The 24050-nt window shown below is 34.9% G+C and overlaps 3 pseudogenes; all 3 read right to left on the bottom strand.

The window, feature by feature from the left end:
* Positions 1-1970: 1970 nt before the first annotated feature.
* LOC110894673 lies at positions 1971-3011 on the bottom strand (annotated as a pseudogene).
* A 2656-nt stretch (positions 3012-5667) lies between these two features.
* Positions 5668-6831, bottom strand: LOC110894674 (annotated as a pseudogene).
* A 2039-nt stretch (positions 6832-8870) lies between these two features.
* LOC110894675 lies at positions 8871-9952 on the bottom strand (annotated as a pseudogene).
* Between the last annotated feature and the right edge of the window lie 14098 nt (positions 9953-24050).

The following is a 24050-nucleotide window of genomic DNA, read 5'->3' as shown; positions in this document are numbered from 1 at the left end:
GAAGACACGACGAGAAGGCGCTCAAAAGATGAAGATTATCGAGTTGCCGCTGGCCATCATCAACACCACAAGGATCTCACTTCATAAAGATCAAGTCTTTCACGAGCATAACTCAAGGGGGAGCTTATGCCAAGGGGGAGTTTGTCAACACACTTCCTACATGATACGGGTAGTTTGTTGATACACTCTCTGCTTTCAATACGTGAAGACTTTGAAGATCCTCCGACTTTGAAGACTTGAAAGGACATCAGAGTTTTGAGAACTCGAAGACCAAAGACCATCGAAGTTCGAGACGAGTCTACAACTATAGAAGATAAAGACAAAGCTACAGCCAAGGGGGAGTTTGTTGGTGCACTTGTGTCTGTACTTTGTCTGTATTCGGTCACGATGTAAACGATGTCCGTGTCACGATGTAAACGATGTCCGTGTCAGTCCTGTAAGTTGACCAAGTCAACCGTCCTCCTGGTTTGACTTAGCCAAACAATCATATATTGGTTGTAAAGTGTCTGTCTCGAAGGTTGAGGATCGAAGGATGTTTCATATCCTTCGATGACTTCGAAAGATATGCTTCGACTGATAGACCTCGAAGGATGATCCTTCGAGGTCCTTGCTGATCCTTCGAGAGCATTGCATTCGAAAGATGATCCTTCGGACCATCTATCGAATCCTTCGAGCAAGACCTGCTGTGTATGGGTATAAATACCCATCCAGTGTGTTGTGTTCATAAGAGAGACACTTAGAAAGGCAGACAGAAAGATAGAGCTGAGAGCATTCTGTCCGAAACACACACACACATAGTGAGAGTTTGCAAGTTAGATTTGTAAACATTGTGCTTGTAACCGGAACCTTCATACGTATTAATACAGTGGTGTTAATCGGTGAACTCTTGTGTGTTTGTTTCTCTACTTGCTTCATCTCGGTTTGCTTACTAGCTTGGATTCCGCACTCGCTAGTAGGTTTGTATAACAAGGTTTAGGTTCGTCATCCTACGGAAAGGGACCTACATGTTCAAATCTAGAAACGGACTGTTTTGTTTTCCTTGTATACTAGACACAACCTCCTCTTGCTCATTAGAATCGGGAACACCAGACTCCTCCAAAATAGACAACTGTATCATCATTAGTAAATAATAAACTAAAACAACAAGTAATTAAAACATTTAAGCTAATAATTGTTACCGGAACGCTTTCGTGCACCCGGTTGTCGCTAGAATACTGCTCAAAGATATAGTTGCCGTCCCAATATGATGACATTTCAACACTCCGGGATGATAAGAACGCAAATACAAACAACAAGAGTGTCTTTCGAATAAATACAAGAAGAAACAGAATGTGTGAATGTGTGTGTTTGTTGAATGCTCGGGTGTGGACCAAGAATGCACTGTATGTTGCATTTTATGTGAGATATAGATGCCTCGTATAGCTCTAGACTCCCCGTATGTCTTTAAGTCACATGTCTGATACAAAGTCAAATCAGTCAGTAAGACGCCTCGTATAGGCCTATGCGAGGCGTCTTAATACCCTCGTATTGCTCCCTCGTACAGGCCTAGACTCCCCGTCTGATGTGACGTTGTACGAGGTGCAGAAGCTGGTCGGGAAAAGCAACCCTATACGCCTCGTATAACCCTATACGAGGCGTCTAGAAAAGTATGGAAATAGGCATTAAGGTGTGTAAATATGTAGACCCTTTCTTAATTACGTGCTTGGATGATAGACCGAAAAGAATACCATTTTGTTTTCTTAATGAAGGACAAATCAAGTTAGAGGGAAGATTAAGGCCAGTTGGGTTACTTCCTCTTTTCCTTGCACGTTGAGATGGGAATAAAAGAGAAATATCATTTTAATTTTAACTTTTTTTTAATAAAAGGATTTTCATTAAAACAGAGATGATTACAAACTAATAGCAGGTACGCCGCTACCTCTTCTTCTTAAAGAAATATTACATAATTTGATTTTCAAAAACATATCTAGCACTTCGGTAGTAAGACAAAGATGTTATTTCTTCATTCATATTTCATACAAAATGACTCAAAAACATTCCTTAATATTTACGTATCAAGTCATCAAAAACTGAAGAAAAGTCACCCACATAATCACATATTTTACCAAAAAAAAGACTAATTGATAGCATGCACTTGAAGAGGCTGTGGTTGAGCCATGGACCTTCTCTTCCACAAATTAATCTCCTTAGGCTCCAACTTCACACCAGCAACCCTAACAAAATCATCACCAACCCCTTTGTTTCTCACCACCACCGGTGCAGACCCCGGCATCACGGCCTCTTCGCCATCGCTTTCACCGGAATCCAATGGCGCAACCTGAGTCGTCCAATCAAAACTCATAAACGCATCTCTCCCACTTGCGAATCTCTTCATTGTACTCAAACATGGACCCTTCTGACCAGTCAACGCCACCTTTGACTTCTCATCGATTGCATCGATCTTTCTCCGGCCACCACTGAATAAGCTCTGAATCCAACATTTCTTCTTGCTCTTTACAACCACCGGATCCACTTTCATAACCTTTCCTTGATCTTCTTCGGTTTTATAAGTTCTCACCGGAGTGTACGACGTCGTTCTTGAAAACTTATTGGTTGGTTTGTTGGTGAGTTTCCGGTAGTGTTTGCACTTAACTGTACCTACGCAAGAGACTCTAGGAGAAGTGGGTTCGTGTAAAAGTGTGAGCTTTGAGTCGTTATTGATTTTCCGGTGGGTGTCGGATGGAAGTGTGGAGAGAATGGGGCCGGAGAATCCGATTCCGAGATTGGATTTGTGGGGTTTTTCTGATGGTTTCTTGTCTTTAACCGGGCTGTAGAGTGAAGGGCTTTGAAATGAAACAGATGATGTTGCTGTTGGAAGATACTTCAAGATTTTGGTCATTGATTTTGTTGCAACTATCTTTTGGTGTTCCATTTCTAACACCAAAGTATTATTTATATCGAACCCTCTCTCACTCTCTAAGAACTTGGTGTGATTGTTTGCCACTCTATATGACTGTACGTGTATATATGTTAGGCACATAGATACGCTGATATACATAAGGTTATGTCGGGAAAGAGGGACGAAAGAGGCCGGTGAAGACATCCAAATTTTGGGTCAAATTAGGGCAGATATGACTAATATTATTAATGCATGGCATATTAATATATTATATATTTAACGTATAAAGTATTCTAACCGTTTGAAATGATCATAGCATATTTTTCGTATAAAATAATAAGCATATATACTAATTATAAGAATACTAAATTTATAACTTTGTACAATTCAAATAATTCGAATGTCACAACTATATAATTCACATAATTCGAATGTCACAACTATATTTCAAATAATTCGAATGTCACAACTATAAGAAACAGAGGCATTTTGAACACTTTTTTTAGGAAAAAAACCATAATTTTCTTTTTCAAAAATTACAATATGTCTAAGGTACAATACAATATATTCTTTTCGCAATAGTTAATTGTTCTTATATTTATTTTTTTTATTAGTTGGATATATATTGATCTGTGTCATATCTTGGTCCCATATCCATGTCTCCATATGGAGCCACATCACACATCAATAACGTGGCTAATATTTTTTTTTCTGGCATTTGTTCACGTTTGTTGGTTAATTCATAAGTAATGAGCCTTAGTGTAATTAGTTCATGTAGTGGGTCAAGCTTAGTGGCGTTAGTAATAGTTGTTTTTAGCTGGTGTTTTGTTATCAAGGCTGTATAATAGTCAATTGTCTTGTGGGCCATGAAGAATATATATAGGAAATTTCTTTAAAAGAGTGTCTTTCTTCTTCTTTATATTTCTTATGCTCGGGTGTAGATATTTGCACACCAAAATATCTACTTTCACATCAAATTCGAGCTTTGTATACGTCAGATCTGTACGCGGCGTATAGCTATCTTTTTAAAATTCTAAGAAAATCTATGATTCACACCATGTGGGAATTGTTACTTTATATATGCCGCGTACAAACCTTTACGCCTTGTATATTAGGTTTCTTTAACATTTTTATTAAATATTTATCGTTTTAGCAAACTTTTATAATAAGTATTTTTTTAAAATAAATAAAAAACATTGTTAAGTGTAGCATCGTATAATATATGTCTCGTATAGACCTATGCATGTAGCATCGTATCATATAGTGTAGTATAAGTCTTATATAGCCCAATACGTGTATTATAATATCATATCTTATCGTATAGTGTAGTATAGGTTCTGTATAAGCATATATGTGCAGTATCGTCTGGTATAGGCCTATAGGTATTTTATCGTATAGTATCGTATCATACGGTGTAGTATAAGTCTTGTATAGGTCCCGTATAGGCTTATAGGTCTCGTAGAGGCCTATGGATGTAGCATTATAGGTGTAGTTTAGGTTTCGTATAGGCCTATATGCCGATACAAGACATATAGGGGACCTATACGAGACTTATACTACACTACATGATACGATATCATAAGATACGATACGATACGATACAATACAACACCTATATAACACTATAGGTGTAGTTTAGGTCCCGTCAAGGTTTATAGGCCTATCCAAGACCTATGGGGAACCTATACAAGAATTACACTATACTATATGATACGATACGATACCAAACAATATGATATGATACAACACCCATATAACACTATAGGTGTAGTTTAGGTCCGTATAGGCTTATAGACCTATACAAGACCTATATGGAACCTATACGATACTTATACTGCATTATATAATACGATACGATACCAAACAATATAATAAGATACAACACCCGTATAGGTCGATAGGTGTAGTATAGGTCCCACATAGGAGTATAAGTGTGGTTTAGGTTTAGGTTTTGTATAGGCCTATACAAAACCTATATGGGACCTATACGAGACTTATACTATACGATAGGATACAATATAATACGATACGATACTATATGATCAGATACAACACCCGTATAGGCCTATAGATGTAGTATAGGTCCCTTATAGGACCATAAGTATAGCTTAGGTCCCGTATAGGCCTATACAAGACCTATAGGGGACATGTACGAGATTTATACTACACTATACGATACGATAGGATAAAATACGATATTAAAGGATACGATACAACACAAGTATAAGCCTATAGGTTTAATATAGGTCCCTTTTAGTGTAGTTTAGGTCCCCGTAAAGGCCTATAGGTGTAGTATAGGTCTCGTACAGGACTATAGATGTAGTTTAGGTCTCGCCCGGCCTGTATAGGCCTATAGGCATATACAAGACCTATAGGGGACCTACATTAGACTAATATTGCACTACTGGATACGATAATATATGATACTATACTACACCTATACGCCTATACGAGACTTATACTACATTATATGATACAATAATATATCCATAGACCTATACAAGACTTATACTATACGATATGATAGTTAACAGTGTTTCTATTTATTTATTTTTTAAACTACGTACTTATTATAGAACTTTGCTAAAGCGATAAATAATGTATAAAAATGTTTTTGAAAAAAGAAATGGAATTAGTTGATGATAATTAAAAATGGAATGAAAATATTTGATAATAGTTATAAAAAAGATATTATTTTTAACTACTTTTGAATGTTGTTGTAGAACAGCATTATCACATAAAATATTTTGTTAGTATTTCAAGAAACAAAAGTAACAAACAAAATACCATTTTAACCTTAAAGAAATAGTACATAAATTTGATTTTCATAAACATAACTAACACTTGACAGAATATTAATTCTTCATTCATATTTATCAAAATGACTCATATATCTCTTAATATTTACATATCAAGTCATCAAAAATTGAAGAAAAGTCACCATATCATCAAAACTAAGATAGAAAAAAAAAACTAATTAGCAACATGCACTTGAAGAGGCTGTGGTTGAGCCATGGTCCTTCTCTTCCACAAGTTAATCTCCTTTCTTGGCTCTATATTCACACCTCCAACCCTAACAAAACTATCACCAACCCCTTTGTTTCTCACCATCACCGGCGCAGACGAAGGCATCACGACCTCTTCACCGTCTCTTCCACCGGAATCCAACGGTGCAACCTGAGTCGTCCAATCAAAACTCATAAACGCATCTCTCCCACTTGAGAATCTCTTCATTGTATTCAAACACGGACCCTTCTGACCAGTCAACGCCACCTTTGACTTTTCATCGATTGCATCGCACTTTCTCCGGCCACCAATGAATAAGCTCCGAATCCAACATTTCTTCTTGCTCTTTACAACCACCTGATCCACTTTCAAAACCTTTTCTTGATCTTCTTCGGTTTTATAAGTTCTCACCGGAGATACGACGTCGTTCTTGAAAACTTATTGGTTGGTTTGTTGGTGAGTTTCCGGTAGCGTTTGCACTTAACAGTACCTACGCAAGAGACTCTAGGAGAAGTGGGTTCGTGTAAAAGTGTGAGCTTTGAGTCGTTATTGATTTTCCGGTGGGAGTCGGACGGAAGTGTGGAGAGAATGGGGCCGGAGAATCCGATTCCGAGATTCGATTTGTGGGGTCTTTCTGATGGTTTCTTGTCTTTAACCGGGCTGTAAAGTGAAGGGCTTTGAAATGAAACAGATGATGTTGCTGTTGGAAGATACTTCAAGATTTTGGTCATTGATTTTGTTGCAACTATCTTTTGCTGTTCCATTTCTAACACCAAAGTATTATTTATATCAAACCCTCTCTCTCTCTCTCTCTCTCTCTCTCTCTAAGAACTTGGTGTGATTCTTTCTTACTCTTATGTATTTCTAAAACTCTTGTGTTTTTTGTGGGTATATATAGGCTCCCTATATATATAAGATTATCAGGCCATATGCTGATATGTTACGGTTATGTCAGGAAAGAGGGAGGAAAGAGGCCATTGAAGAGAACCAAGTTAGGGGTCAAATTAGGGCCGGTATGATAAAATATTGTTTGTTGCATGGCATATTATTTAAAGAGTGTATAAAATATTCAATCGTTTGAACTAATCATAGCATACTTTTTTAGTGTAAAATAATAAACATATGGTAGTATAAGAATACTTAGGTTAAAAAGTTTGTTAAATAATAAACATATGCTAGTATAAGTCCGAAGGGTGTGGGGTCCAATTCAAACGATTCGAATGTCATAGTTATAAGGCTGAAGGGTGTGGGGTTCATGGTTGGAACATGATCGATTCGCCACGTAGGAATATAAATGGAAGGCCACACTACCCCTTGCTTGATTTATTATGGATCGCTTGGATTAAACCATGGCAACCATGGTCCTCTTTTCAATTTTCCAAGATTTTCTTTCCTTTTTTTTAAACAAAAATAAATTAAAATAAATAGGGGGATAGTTGTTTGGGTCATTACCACGCCCTTAGGGTAGTGATTTTGGATGATGAACTAAAGGTGTGTGACATGACGCTGATCGACATGGAGGGTAATGATCAAACCCTATAGCCTAAGGGGTCATTTTGTTCGTGAAAACTTTGTGAAGGAATTGGAAAGTTTGAAAGGAATTGAAATTTGTAGGAATTGTAGCTAATTCCTTTATACATTAGCTACATGTTTGGTTGGTAAAACTGATGACAGAATTGAAAGGAATTGGAAAGTTTGAAAGGAATTGAAATTTGTAGGAATTGTAGTTAATTCCTTTAAACATTACCTACATGTTTGGTTGGTAAAACTAATGATGGAATTAAAATTAAAAAATAATTAAATTACTTAATTACCCTCTTAAAACTACCACCAATTTCCTCTTTAATTCGTCCCAATCTAGAACTTCAAATCAATGGCATCTGATCTAAAACAAATGTTTCAGTTTGAGAAATGCTTTAAGACATGCAAATTAATCACATGTTATTCTTTCCATGGAGATCTCAAATACAAACAGGCAAAATTCAACTTGTAAATCGGCCTTCTATTCCTACTCATCATGGCTACTCAATTTACTTGGATCTCAAAACAAAATCAACCATGCTTGTATTCTTATTCGGGTTTTAATTCTGTTAAAATGGTGCAACGGTCTGTTTATAACTTCAATTTTGGTGGATTTTGTTTAAGTTGTAGATTTTCCTTCAAGTAAGGTTTTGATTTTTGTTCTAATTTTTTATTCTAGTTCAACCGACTTTTATTTAAGCAATTTCGGTTTAGTTCTTCAATAGTGTAGCAAGTTAGACGATCGGTTGTGGCAGGTGATGTGCTAAAAGTAATTTAATAAAAACAATCTAAATTAACCTAAATTAGACACTAAGTAATACTCTAGACTCTCTAAACTCGACTAAACTACTAACCAGCAAGCGAACCGATCGACGCTAGTAAAGCTAAGTAAATCCGGATATCGAACCCACAGGACTCAATTTAACTACGTTAACTAACTTATCTAGACTGACACTGACACGGACATGACACTAACTGTTTTTATACTTGAGGGGGGGGGGGAGGTTCTAAATTTCCTAAAATTGTGATTTAAATTAAATTAATTAACTAAACACAAACTAACTCGGGTTTTTACTCAGATGATGGAAAAGACTACCTAGACTGAAATCCTGGATTGTACTAGTAATGATTTATCAGGATATTAATTATCATAGAATTGGGATCTTCTTATTCTAAACCTATCGAGATACCGAACAAGACCCTCGACCTTTCTCGAGAAGACACTTATGGAGCTCTAAAGGCTTTTATGGACACCGGTTAGTCTAGATTCCTCACGGGTTATCTAAGTGGTTTACAAAAGTATCCTAATTCAATCCACTCCCTCACAGACTATAAATCTAGGATAGACTTGGATTCTTAATTTGACTTGTTCATACAATAATAAATATTCTATCAATAATAAATCTAGGATTGTTAATGTTATATATTCACAAACTTTTATTTTAAAATCATAACACTTCAACCATAAAACAAAATATTAATTCTTCACTGGTATTTATCAGAATGACTCAATGTATCTATTAATATTTACATATTTAAGTCATCAAAATTGAAGAACAAGTCACCCACATATTAATTACCACACAAGTAAAAAAAGCCTAATTGGCAGCATGCACTTGAAGTGGCTGAGGTTGAGCCATAGTTCTCCTTTTCCACAAATTAATCTCCTTTCTAGGCTCCAACTTCACACCAGCAACCCTAACAAAATCATCACCAACACCTTTGTTTCTCACCATCACCGGCGCAGACGACGGCATCACGACCTCTTCACCGTCTCTTCCACCGGAATCCAATGGCGCAACCTGAGTCGTCCAATCAAAACTCATAAACGCATCTCTCCCACTTGCGAATCTCTTCATTGTACTCAAACATGGACCCTTCTGACCAGTCAACGCCACCTTTGACTTCTCATCGATTGCATCGCACTTTCTCCGGCCACCACTGAATAAGCTCCGAACCCAACATTTCTTCTTGCTCTTTACAACCACCGGATCCACTTTCATAACCTTTTCTTGATCTTCTTCGGTTTTATACGTTCTCACCGGAGTATACGACGTCGTTCTTGAAAACTTATTGGTTGGTTTGTTGGTGAGTTTCCGGTAGCGTTTGCACTTAACTGTACCTACGCAAGAGACTCTAGGAGAAGTGGGTTCGTGTAAAAGTGTGAGCTTTGAGTCGTTATTGATTTTCCGGTGGGTGTCGGACGGAAGTGTGGAGAGAATGGGGCCGGAGAATCCGATTCCGAGATTGGATTTGTGGGGTTTTTCTGATGGTTTCTTGTCTTTAACCGGGCTGTAAAGTGAAGGGCTTTGAAATGAAACAGATGATGTTGCTGTTGGAAGATACTTCAAGATTTTGGTCATTGATTTTGTTGCAACTATCTTTTGGTGTTCCATTTCTAACACCAAAGTATTATTTATATCAAACCCTCTCTCACTCTCTAAGAACTTGGTGTGATTCTTTCTTACTCTTATGTATTTTGTATCTAAAATGAACAATGGGTGTGTTATATATACTTGTATATATGGTGATATGGATATGATTGTTATGTACTTTTAGGTAAGAGGGAGGAAACGAGGGGGTGGAGAGATCAAGGTTTTTTTGGTCAAATTAGGGCAAATATGACTAAGCAAACTCTAAAAGTATGGCATGGCATATATTTAATATGGATGAAGTATTCTAACCTTTTGAAACTATGATAGCATATTGTTTAGTATAAAATAATATTCATATAAAGATTGAATTTTAAAATGTTGTCCAATTCAAAAGATTTGAATATCACAACTATGAGAAAAAGCAGGACTCAACACTATTCTTTTAACTTTCAATAAGAAAACATATTTAGTTCAAGAAAAAAAAGAGTGATTACTGGTCCAACCCAATTTAACAAATCTGTTTTATCTTATGTTGAAAGACGATTTGTTCCAAGCCTACCTAGAACTTAACCAACCCAACTCACCCATGTTGTTTAATTAGTTTACAATATGTTTTAATTAAAATACCACATAATCTTTTTAGAATCTTCAAATTCTTGATATTTATATACTCATAACCAACATAAGCCTAATTATCCTAGTAAATCTGATGGGAAAAGGTCAGTCACGTCTGCAAAAGCAGACGGCACTGATGACCTGGCCCATCACCAATCCAGAAGAAACCCACCGTTCGAAGACTTACTATGGTAAAACACCTAACTCAGCCTTGAGCAATTTTGCTCCAGGAAAGATTCGAACCCATGACCAACACTTTGAAAGGTCAAAGAGTTGCTAATGCATTAGAAGGTCATCGACTTTATATACCGGTAGTAGTCCCATATATACTAGTTGATGGAGATGGTGAAACCCGAACTTTAAAGTGTTTATCTTACGTATATTATTCGATTTTAAGTAGTTATATGTGTTGAATAAGTTAACTACAAGTATTGGTAATTTTACAGGATAATCGCTTAATTTGGTGAAGTTATGAAGATTAAAGAAATGCATACTGGGCCGACAACAAGAGTTAGATGAATGAATTTTCATAAGAAAAAAAAAAGAATAAAACTCATCAACATCTAATATTACGTGGACTACTTAGGAGTTTTGGTGGCACCATTATTTTTTGAAGCACAACAAAAGTCAACAACATTAATTAGGACATCACATGAATTAGAAGAGGTGGGCTTCATCATTATATTGGCAGATCTTGGTAGGTGACAATATTGGAGAAACAAAGGCAACCGACAATTGTTTTGGGGGCCCACGATTTAGAAGACACGCATACTTTTGGATTGGGCCGCCACACAAAAGGCGGGGGGACGGTTACTGGCATTGCAAAAAAAAAAAAAAGAAAACTGACGGTTACGAGAGGAGCGCCCGGGGGGCTGTTCGGAACGCAATTAAAAAAGGAGAAGCATAAGGAGAAAAGAGAAGAATTGCTTTGAAGATAATGCGCGGCTAGTCTCGTCGGTTTCACCCCAGTGTAGGTAGTTGTATTTTCTAGGGTTTATGCATTTGTTCTTTGATTCGATTTTGTGACAACTTGTATTGATTTTTGAAACCACTGACAATAGTTTACATTTGTTTCGCATTCGTAAAATGTCGAACGATGTTAAAAGTTATGACTTTGCGAAATGGTTATGTGTAGTTATGCATTGTCGTGGTTAGGATTTACTTGTGTTGATTAAAAAGTGTCTTTTTGTCCGTTCTTCAGGACGTTGATAGCTAGTAGCACCTAAGTCACGGTACACTAAATCCGCTAATCAAATGCAATTGAGTTGAATTAAAACATGTAGGAACCCTAGGACTTACAATTACCGAAACCGGGTGTGATCCGTATTCCTAATTCTTGTTTTCAATTAAGTAGTTTAGTTTTGAAAGTTTGGTTAACAAATCATCGTTTTAGATAATATCAATTTGTCGGTTCACTCCGATATCCTTTCAAACTAATTTAATAAATAAAAATAGCAATCTTCATAATCACTTTGTACATTATTTGTAAATAGTCTAACTAATCGAACGGGTCGTGCGATACTGACCACAAGCTCTTCGTGGATACGATACCCGACTTACCCTAGCTACCTAGGTTTAATTGGGTTTTTGACTGACCGAGACGACACGGTCACGTCAAAATGGCGCCGCTACCGGGGAGCTAGTGCGCTTAGTATTTCATTGCTTGTTCGATTTTAGTTTAGTTTATTTTTCTTGTATTTTTTTTTTTTTGTGATTTTACTTTGGGTGGTCGAGCTTTTTGTGCAGGTACATGTTTTGCAGGTACCATCTTTCAATATGAATTGGGTAGATGATGATCCATGTGAGTGTTGTGGAAGCGGAGAGCACTATTTAGAGGATTGCTCTGTTTTCTACGAAAAAGTTCAAGCTAACAAGGAACGGGAAGACTACCTCAGCGGATTGTTTGATTATAGGAGGGCGGATCATAAAGATTTCAATGGTCCATCCTCACATTATCCATACACTAGACCACCTCTACCACCAAAGCAAGAAAGCGGATGTCCTTGTTGTGGAAAAATTCATATACATGAAGATTGTCCAGTGTTTTGGAAAGATCCGGTGTTTTGGAAAGGAAAAATAAAGTTTGGTTACAAGCCACCACCACATTATCAAGAATACTACTATGAACCCAAATCACCATATTTCTCAAGTTACCGGGAGGAGGAGTATGATGATTATTATAATGAATACTCTCAACCGGTATACGAGAACCCACAAGATTCGATGCATTCTAAGCTTGATGCTCTCATGGACATGATGAAAGAATATCACCAGGATATCAAAGATATGAAGAAAGCGAATGAAGTGAGAGATAAAGCCCATGAAGCATTGGTGGTGCAAGTGGGTCAATTAGCGGAGGAATTAGCCCAACTTAAACGAGACCAAGAGGTTTGGGCCAATGGTACAATAGTAGATGGTGATGTGGTGGAAGAGGTTATCGATCTTCCCGAGCAAGAAAATGAATATTTGAACCGAGCGGAAGACATCCCACCGCGAGACGAGTCGGATCCGAAAGATGCCCACGTTCATATCCATCCTTATCCCATATTTATCACTCCAACCAACAAAGTTGGGGATGCGGGTTCGGGTATAAGGATTCGAAGGGTGGCGTTGCAAGACATAGGCCAGTTTAGTAAGAAGCGACCCCAAAGTTGTACAATATGCATGCCGAGCAAAATAAAAAGAGAATGGATCCGGCATGCCAAATACCGAGCGTATGTTGGAAACTCGGTAGGCAAATGTGCACTTCGACCACCATGAGAGGTAAATCAGGTATAATTGTTGTAGAGTTTGTATTATTATTTGTTTTATTTTTTTTAGTAGTTAAATGAACGTTGTGGGTGTGTTCCCTATATAACCCTCACGAGACCTCTCGTCCTCCCAAGCTATTGGGGGGTTTAAAAGGGCTTGTTGCATAAGCTAAATGCAACCGTGATTCCTACGAAAGTGAGTTAGGCTTGTTATTGTTGTAAATTATTTTTCCACATAAATCAAAGTAAATTAATGTATGACTTGGTAATATTTTCATAAAAGTGGTAGAACTAGGTAACTAATAAATTTTAATGGTTGTGAGAAGCATGCTTCTACACAAGGGTTAAGATTTGTAGGTACATTATGTTTGTGAGACGACCGCTTTGTTGAAGAGATGAAGAGCACACGAGGAATGAGCTCTAAAAATCAGGTGCATACGTTCCCTTTTTACTTTTGATTTTTTAGTTAGCAAATAAGTGGATTGTAAATTGTATATCATTTTTCCGGGGTGAAATTTTGGGGAAGTTAGTCGTGTCACATCCCTTGTGCGTTTTTAAAAACTCTAATTCTTACACATTGAGGACAATGTTTACCTCAAGTGTGGGGATGGGGGAGTAGTAAAAGTTTTTCGATTTTTGACCCGTTCATTTAAATACTACACATTGAGGACAATGTTTACCTCAAGTGTGGGGATAGGGGAAAAATTTCAAAAATTTTTCAAAATGTCTTTGTTTGAAGCAATCTAAAAAGCACAAGTAACTAAGTTAACGAGGGATGTCACAACTCATTTGGTCTTTTGTCATGGTCAAGTTCAAGTTAATAGCATGACGGGTATTTAGCGGGTGGTTATTTGGGAATAATTCGCCTAAGAAACTAGCACATCATGCACGTCACATACCATACCCTTTATATATGTGAGGTTTTAAGCCACTTTTACATAATAGAATTACATATATATGTTTCTTTGTTTGAGTGGACCATTAGTCATGTATTGTAGAACTTGTATCTTTTGATACGTTTGAGACCATAGACCGAATACAAGCACGAGAATGATTAAGGCATTAGGTAAACCTTTTTCTTTTACACCATTTGCTTACCTTTACCCAAATAAATCCCCTAGTCGCCCACTTTGAGCCTAAACCTTTCGTTTGACCACCCTATAGCCCATAACCGTAAACCTTTTTCTTTTAAACCTGTGTGATGGAAATTCGATTTTAGGATTATTTGTTTGTATAGTTGTGGTTTATATTTGCAAAAAAAAAAAAAAAGAAAAGAAAAAAAAAAGTGCAGAAAAATTGTGAAAAAGAAGAAAAAAATTGTTAAGAAAAACACAAAAATATGTGTTTATAGTTTGATTTAATAAAGGCGAAAAATTGTTGCCTTCTAGTCGATGTTTGTAGATAATTGTGTTTAGCATAGTTATTTTGTAATAAAAAGTTGAGTTTTCATCACCTTAGCCACTTAAAAAAAAAATCCTATTCCATACCCTTAACCTAGCCTTGTTACAACCCTCCAAAGACCTTTTGACTTGTGCTTAGTATTCATGTTCGGTGGTGGAGAATGATTGAGTTGCAAGCCTATGCGGGTACGTGTTCTAATCGGTTTTGAGTGATTACCTAGAAAGTGCTAATTCATTAACTAATTAGCCAAATTTTATAAACCGAGTGGAGAGAACATTGTGAGGGATGTGCATGACTTGTTAGTTTTACGGGCGGGTTAATCTTGGATAACCATATTATACGTGATTATTCACTTTACCGTTAGATATTTTGTAAATTGTAAAAAGTTTGAACCGGGCATGACATTAGACCTTAACCTTTGTCTCAGGAATGGGAAGTGTGTTTCTCGTTTGACCCACGTGAAAGTGAAAGACAGATTTGCTTGAGGGCAAGCAAACGACAAGTGTGGGGATGTGATGGAGATGGTGAAACCCGAACTTTAAAGTGTTTATCTTACGTATATTATTCGATTTTAAGTAGTTATATGTGTTGAATAAGTTAACTACGAGTATTGGTAATTTTACAGGATAATCGCTTAATTTGGTGAAGTTATGAAGATTAAAGAAATGCATACTGGGCCGACAACAAGAGTTAGATGAATGAATTTTCATAAGAAAAAAAAAAAGAATAAAACTCATCATCATCTAATATTACGTGGACTACTTAGGAGTTTTGGTGGCACCATTATTTTTTGAAGCACAACAAAAGTCAACAACATTAATTAGGACATCACATGAATTAGAAGAGGTGGGCTTCATCATTATATTGGCAGATCTTGGTAGGTGACAATATTGGAGAAACAAAGGCAACCGACAATTGTTTTGGGGGCCCACGATTTAGAAGACACGCATACTTTTGGATTGGGCCGCCACACAAAAGGCGGGGGGACGGTTACTGGCATTGAAAAAAAAAAAAAAAAAAAAAACTGACGGTTACGAGAGGAGCGCCCGGGGGGCTGTTCGGAACGCAATTAAAAAAGGAGAAGCATAAGGAGAAAAGAGAAGAATTGCTTTGAAGATAATGCGCGGCTAGTCTCGTCGGTTTCACCCCAGTGTAGGTAGTTGTATTTTCTAGGGTTTATGCATTTGTTCTTTGATTCGATTTTGTGACAACTTGTATTGATTTTTGAAACCACTGACAATAGTTTACATTTGTTTCGTATTCGTAAAATGTCGAACGATGTTAAAAGTTATGACTTTGCGAAATGGTTATGTGTAGTTATGCATTGTCGTGGTTAGGATTTACTTGTGTTGATTAAAAAGTGTCTTTTTGTCCGTTCTTCAGGACGTTGATAGCTAGTAGCACCTAAGTCACGGTACACTAAATCCGCTAATCAAATGCAATTGAGTTGAATTAAAACATGTAGGAACCCTAGGACTTACAATTACCGAAACCGGGTGTGATCCGTATTTCTAATTCTTGTTTTCAATTAAGTAGTTTAGTTTTGAAAGTTTGGTTAACAAATCATCGTTTTAGATAATATCAATTTGTCGGTTCACTCCGATATCCTTTCAAACTAATTTAATAAATAAAAATAGCAATCTTCATAATCACTTTGTACATTATTTGTAAATAGTCTAACTAATCGAACGGGTCGTGCGATACTGACCACAAGCTCTTCGCGGATACGATACCCGACTTACCCTAGCTACCTAGGTTTAATTGGGTTTTTGACTGACCGAGACGACACGGTCACGTCACTAGTCACATATATGGCTCATCTTCTTAGACCATGTGTAGTGGAGCATTATAGGGCATTATAGGGCAAAAAAACGCCCTCTTCCCCATTACATAGGGCATTATAGGGCAAAAAAAATGGTTTGGCGTTTTAATGAAAACGCCTAAAATGAATTGTGGAAGGTTTGACTTGGTTTTACTAGCCAATGAGAAAATAGTTTGCTTTTTTTTTTGTTTAATGATTGGTAGGGGCATTATTAGGCATTATGCCCACTACACCACTTTTGCAATAATGCCCTATGCTGACTGGGATGCCACGTGTCGGATAATGCCCCATGGTGGGGGCATTATTTTTCTTAACCACTACACATGGTCTTATGTATACGTACAAATTAATCACTCTTTGATTGGTTGGATTAAATCAAACTGGTCTAATTGTATTCATGGGTATTCTATGCCATCTAATATCATGAGATTAAGTAGTCTTTGATTGGTTGGATTAAATCTAATTGGTCATTTGGTCTAATTATATTTATGGGTAATCTATGCCATCTAATATAATAAAATATAATAAAGCGTAAGGACTTACAGATGATGATGTTCAAATTAAGAATTCTCTCTAATGCAACTTATCAAGAAGAATTATACTTGTGTTTGCTCTTAACTATACATGGACACGATTAATTAATGTCAACAAAAATGCTTATCGCGCTTGTGTAAACGAAATTACTTTGCTTCCGAATAGAATCTTTTATGAATTCTCAAACAATGAAGACATCTGAAAATCTTACAATTAATTATCAAAACTGATTTATACATTAAACTTTATAACACCTTATATACTATTTAGATTACTTGAAATTTTGTATTAGGACCAAAGTTAGACACGTACAGTTTTGATTTTTTCATAGTCATTGCAAACATTCTATTTCTTTTGATTCTTAAGTGTATCATGACATTCTGGATGGTGGTCTCTTTAGATTAGAACTAGATGACAATTTTTCAAATCTTTGTTATCATATAATATTAATGAATCACTAACAAAGAGTGTAAGGGTATAATTTATAGGAATACGTATTAATTATAACGGGTTTTGATTCAGGTTGTAAATGAATAGTGTCTTTAAAGGTTTAGTAGTGTTTTGGGCTAGTAGGTGTTTGAGCTGAACCATATGTTTATTGTGGGCCTAGGTAACCTCATAATCCTTGTAATATATAAACAAGGTGATAGCTTCCTTCATAAGTTAGCGATTTTGGTAGATCATTGTACTCATACTAGACATTTTTGTTCTTAAAGTAATAGAAACTTGTGTGAGTTTAAAATATTCTTCTTCAAGTTCTTGGTGTTCGTATTATTTGTTCTTAGAGTTAACTTTCATTTTGCTTCCTGTGATTTGGTCATTTTAACGGTTTTACCCCAGTAGTTTAAAAATAGCCATTTTTCTCCTTGATTTTTCTAACTTATCATCATTTTGCTCCCCGTCTCTAACTCCATCCAAAAAATCCATTAAGTAGAAGGGTATTTTGGTAATTTTATAGATAAAAGCAAGGGCATGTAAGTCTTTTCACCTAAATAAACCTATAACTTGTTTATTTACATGTATATAAGTAATTCTTTTCTGATCCCCCATCTTTCCAATCACTCTTTCTACCGGCCACCACCATCCACAACCATCCACCACCACCTGCAACTACCACCTGCCGACCACAACTACCGCGACATTTAACTAAACGTTTTAATTGAGTTAGAGCCAGGGAGTAAACTACCGAAATATCCCTACTTTTAATTGAACGTTTTAACTGAGTTAGAGCCAGGGAGCAAACTGGTGACAAACTCGAAAGATCAGAGAGGAAAATGGCTATTTTTAAACTATTGGAGCAAAACCATTAAAATAACCAAACCACAGGAAGAAAAACGAAAGTTAACTCTTGTTCTTAAATCACTACGTGTTTGGATTCCACACAAACACGCGGTTAAATAATATCACTGAAAGATCGGTTTGGGGTTTACAATTGGTGTCAAAGCTTTATAACTCTTTGGAGACTCAGATTATATCAAAGATATTTTTTTGAATTTTGTTTAGATTCATCTTTTTGAGACTTGGTTCGAGCAGTTTTTCATAGATTTGGGCTGCTTAGGAATTCATGGGTGTCGTTTTCTGTGTTCTCGAATTAGAGATGCTCGATTTTGTTCCTGTTTTGGTGTTTTAGTTCCTGAAAATGGAGAAAATTAAAGAACATCTTCAAGGTGTTCTTCTGTGGTGTTTGAAGATCTTCAAATATTCATTAATATTTTCAGGATCAAGGGTTAATCTTAAAACTTTGGAAAAAGTTGTTTAATATTTTTGAAATTCTAAAAGATACTGACAGTCATATTTTATTGGGATGAACTTGATCAACAAGATCTTGGATTCTAGTTCTCGGGAAGTTTGGAGTTCACAGGATTTTCGAGTTCTCGAAAATTCAAGTGTTCACGAGGTGTTTAGTTTAAGAGAACATTTTTTAAGAGAACAAGTTTTTTAAGAGAGCAAGTTTATTTGAGAACAAGTTTTTTTTAAGAGAACATGTGTTCAAGAGAACACACTACTAGAAATTGGGTTTTTGCTACCACGTTTTTGGTCGTAAAATAGTGACAACTGCCCTTTGCTTTTTTGCTACCAAAAAGTCGGTAGAAAAAGCACACGTGGCAATTGTCCTTTTGCCACCTATTTGCTACCGTTTTATTTTTTGCAATGTTTTGTTACCGTTTTGCTATTGCATTTTATCCCCATTTTACTACCGCTTTTTGTTTAAATTAGAAAAAAAGTACATCATGCTTTTGATATGACATGATAAATATTTGTTTTCACGCACATTTGATTTCATGAAAAAAATGTTTAGCAATAAATTTTAATATTCCTATATTCTAATCGTATAAATGTTAAACACATGGTTTAAATACGATTAAAAGAAAAAAAAAGTAGAACGCATCTGAAGACTACCGAATCCCAAAATATCACATGCATAAAAGACGTAGACAAATGAAGAAAAAGGTGCCTATGAAACAACAACAACAACACAACAACAATAATAATAATAGAGTAGGAAATTATCTATATATAATTAAAAATTTAGTTACATGAACTATTTTACAACCTTCATTAATGAGACTCTTAAATACATGAGTCTCTTAAATACATTCTTTCTTCAAATTAATAAAATAAGTATATTGAATAAAATTTATATACAAGAAAATTTATATACAAGAGAATGAAAATGAAATATCTATATATAATTAAAAATTTATATATAGACTCCTCCAAATCCACTGCTCCATTCGAATCACGGTCAAACTGAAGAAACAACGAGTCATAGACATGAGAGAGCTCTTCAGGGTCGGGTTTCACATCAATCCCAAAATGGGTTTCAATCATTCTTAAAAACTGTAGTTCTTTCAACATCTCCGAATATGACAACTGTCCGTCATGGTTCGTATCAAAGTAAGCAAATCGATCTTGAACCGAACCATTGAACGCTTCATCGTCTTCGATAAAGCCGAGAATGATGGCACCATCTAACAACTCAACACTCATTTTTTATATGTTCTTTTTTTCTTTTTGTAAATTTGTTGGTTTTGAGTTGTGACTTGGGGTTAAGTAATATATATATCTATATCTATATATAATAATTAAAAATTTAGTTACATGAACTATTTTACAACCTTTATTAATGAGACTCTTAAATACATGAGTCTCTTAAATACATTCTTTCTTCAAATTAATAAAATAAGTATATGAAATAAAATTTATATACAAGAAAATTTATATACAAGAGAATGAAAATGAAATATAAGTATATTAAATAGAATTTATATAGATGAAATGTTTATGTCGTTTTATTGGAAGTAAAAAAAAAAATTAAAACCATGTAGATTTTGAAGAAAATAATTAAAAATTTAGTTACATGAACTATTTTACAACCTTCATTAATGAAACTCTTAAATACATGAGTCTCTTAAATACATTCTTTCTTCAAATTAATAAAATAAGTATATTGAATAAAATTTATATACAAGAAAATTTATATACAAGAGAATGAAAATGAAATATCTATATATAATTAAAAATTTATATATAGACTCCTCCAAATCCACTGCTCCATTCGAATCACGGTCAAACTGAAGAAACAACGAGTCATAGACATGAGAGAGCTCTTCAGGGTCGGGTTTCACATCAATCCCAAAATGGGTTTCAATCATTCTTAAAAACTGTAGTTCTTTCAACATCTCCGAATATGACAACTGTCCGTCATGGTTCGTATCAAAGTAAGCAAATCGATCTTGAACCGAACCATTGAACGCTTCATCGTCTTCGATAAAGCCGAGAATGATGGCACCATCTAACAACTCAACACTCATTTTTTATATGTTCTTTTTTTCTTTTTGTAAATTTGTTGGTTTTGAGTTGTGACTTGGGGTTAAGTAATATATATATCTATATCTATATATAATAATTAAAAATTTAGTTACATGAACTATTTTACAACCTTTATTAATGAGACTCTTAAATACATGAGTCTCTTAAATACATTCTTTCTTCAAATTAATAAAATAAGTATATGAAATAAAATTTATATACAAGAAAATTTATATACAAGAGAATGAAAATGAAATATAAGTATATTAAATAGAATTTATATAGATGAAATGTTTATGTCGTTTTATTGGAAGTAAAAAAAAAATTAAAACCATGTAGATTTTGAAGAAAATATGTATTATTATACGTAATGGATGGTTTTAAATAAGCAATTAGTGTGTGTATAATGTAATCATTCAATTAAAACTCATAACTCGCTTTATTTTTTCATACGTTATATATGTTTTAAGGCAACATGGGTTACACATCAATGCATATTTAATAATCATTTAATTAAAACCCATAACTCACTTCATTTTTTGTCTACGTTATATTTTTGAAGGCAACCATGATGCACATTTAATATCTATATATAATTAAAAATTTAGTTACATGAACTATTTTACAACCTTCATTAATGAGACTCTTAAATACATGAGTCTCTTAAATACATTCTTTCTTCAAATTAATAAAATAAGTATATTGAATAAAATTTATATACAAGAAAATTTATATACAAGAGAATGAAAATGAAATATCTATATATAATTCAAAATTTATATATAGACTCCTCCAAATCCACTGCTCCATTCAAATCACGGTCAAACTGAAGAAACAACGAGTCATAGACATGAGAGAGCTCTTCAGGGTCGGGTTTCACATCAATCCCAAAATGGGTTTCAATCATTCTTAAAAACTGTAGTTCTTTCAACATCTCCGAATATGACAACTGTCCGTCATGGTTCGTATCAAAGTAAGCAAATCGATCTTGAACCGAACCATTGAACGCTTCATCGTCTTCGATAAAGCCGAGAATGATGGCACCATCTAACAACTCAACACTCATTTTTTATATGTTCTTTTTTTCTTTTTGTAAATTTGTTGGTTTTGAGTTGTGACTTGGGGTTAAGTAATATATATATATCTATATCTATATATAATAATTAAAAATTTAGTTACATGAACTATTTTACAACCTTCATTAATGAGACTCTTAAATACATGAGTCTCTTAAATACATTCTTTCTTCAAATTAATAAAATAAGTATATGAAATAAAATTTATATACAGGAAAATTTATATACAAGAGAATGAAAATGAAATATAAGTATATTAAATAGAATTTATATAGATGAAATGTTTATGTCGTTTTATTGGAAGTAAAAAAAATTAAAACCATGTAGATTTTGAAGAAAATATGTATTATTATACGTAATGGATGGTTTTAAATAAGCAATTAGTGTGTGTATAATGTAATCATTGAATTAAAACTCATAACTCGCTTCATTTTTTCATACGTTATATATGTTTTAAGGCAACATGGGTTACACATCAATGCATATTTAATAATCATTTAATTAAAACCCATAACTCACTTCATTTTTTGTCTACGTTATATTTTTGAAGGCAACCATGGGTTACACATCAATGCACATTTAATAATATAATAATAATCATCATCAAAACACACATCAATTTCATGGGTACCTTTTCATCCTGGATGCTTTATAAACTGTCCTAGAAAGTGAACTCGCTTAGCAAGAGTGTGTGAGCACCATGTTTTTATCAATGTTATGGTTTGGTGTTGATAAGAGTTTTAAAAAGCTGCACAGCATGCTTCTTATGGTTTATATGCAAGCCCTCACCACATGAGTCTTCATTGATGGCTTGGGATGTTGGTCTTTCAGCAAATCTGTTGCATGTTATACATAGTAGGTGTGATGAATCATGATCCATCATTGAAGCAACAATCTGGAGAGCTTTTGAAGTTGTGTAGCTTAAATTATTCAGATTCATTTTTTTAATCCAAATGCAAGCTTACAAGAACTATCCAGTGATGAATGGAGGTGATAGCGCTTTTATGATCCCATTCAAGACTTGGGCACAAGCAAAGATGATTACTTTACAGAAGTTTTTTAATCCATTCAGTCACATATTTGTGTTTTTAATTTCATATCATGTTTAACTCTATAGTTTTGCTTTGCTCATATTTAAGTTTTTGTCTTGGTCAGAGTGATTGATTGTTGAGAAGACAGAAGTAGTGTCATTTGTTTGAAGAACTGACCAAAGAATCAAACATAATAAAAAAATACTCTGTTTCAAAATGATTGCAAGCACTTCATGTTTTAAGTTGTTGAAATATATCAAGTTTGTTGGGAAGGAATAATTTTATGTTCTTTTATTTGTTGAGTAGTAGTTGTTATAAGACTCTGATTTAACTTTTGTATATGATATCTTGGTTTAACATGAATATGTTTGTCTTGAGCTAGAAACTATATGTATTTTGCAGTTTGAGGACGATGATGAAATTGAAAATCAGAGGTGAACAACCTCTTAACATCAAATATAGAATGGGATAATCGATTGCCAAGTGATTATAAACAGTACATATATTATTCAAACAAAGAGTTGATGAAAAAGCCTCAAGGTGATGTGATCTTTCCCACAAAAGAGGAAGCATACTCCATTCTTTCACGGGGTGTAATTATCAAGGTCAACTGTGAAGTTAACATAGTAAGTCTCTTACCCTTGAATATTTTTATAATTTATATTTCATAAACTAAATAAAATTTTTAAATCTTCATCATTTTGCTCTCCTATAATATATACATAATGATAGCAGTTTGGGCTTCCAGATCTTATATGTGAGATATATTGATGAGATTAAAAGTTCAGTTCTGAGCTCACAAAGAGTCCGAGAGTGTATGGTATAATACTATTAGGTTTAAGATAGATAAAATATACAATAAACCACACGAGTCTCGGTGAACTTCACACACATTATTGGTAGGAATCCAAAAACCATATGAGAGAATCCTGCGGAAGTGCGGAAGTGGGGGTTCAGGGACTAGGGGATGCGTTTTATTGAAATGCCACTACAAGGTACTTCAGATCTGCATGATTGATGAAAATTGCATGGAAGCTGAAGTTGTAACCGATTGTCACAGGTAATCATGATTCATCAGTATTAAATTACTGCTGATGAGTGGCAATGTGGTCTATCAGTAGGGGTGGCAAAAATACCCGAGGCTGGCGGGAATGCGTAAAGCCCGAACTATCGGGTACGCATATTCGGGTTTGGGAATGTCATGGGTATTGGATGGATATAAATACCA

This window comes from Helianthus annuus, chromosome 12 (genome assembly GCF_002127325.2).
Source record: "Helianthus annuus cultivar XRQ/B chromosome 12, HanXRQr2.0-SUNRISE, whole genome shotgun sequence".
Taxonomy (NCBI): Eukaryota; Viridiplantae; Streptophyta; class Magnoliopsida; order Asterales; family Asteraceae; genus Helianthus; species Helianthus annuus.
The sequence above is the reverse complement of the archived record's forward strand: the minus strand, read 5'-3'. Positions and strand labels throughout refer to the sequence as shown.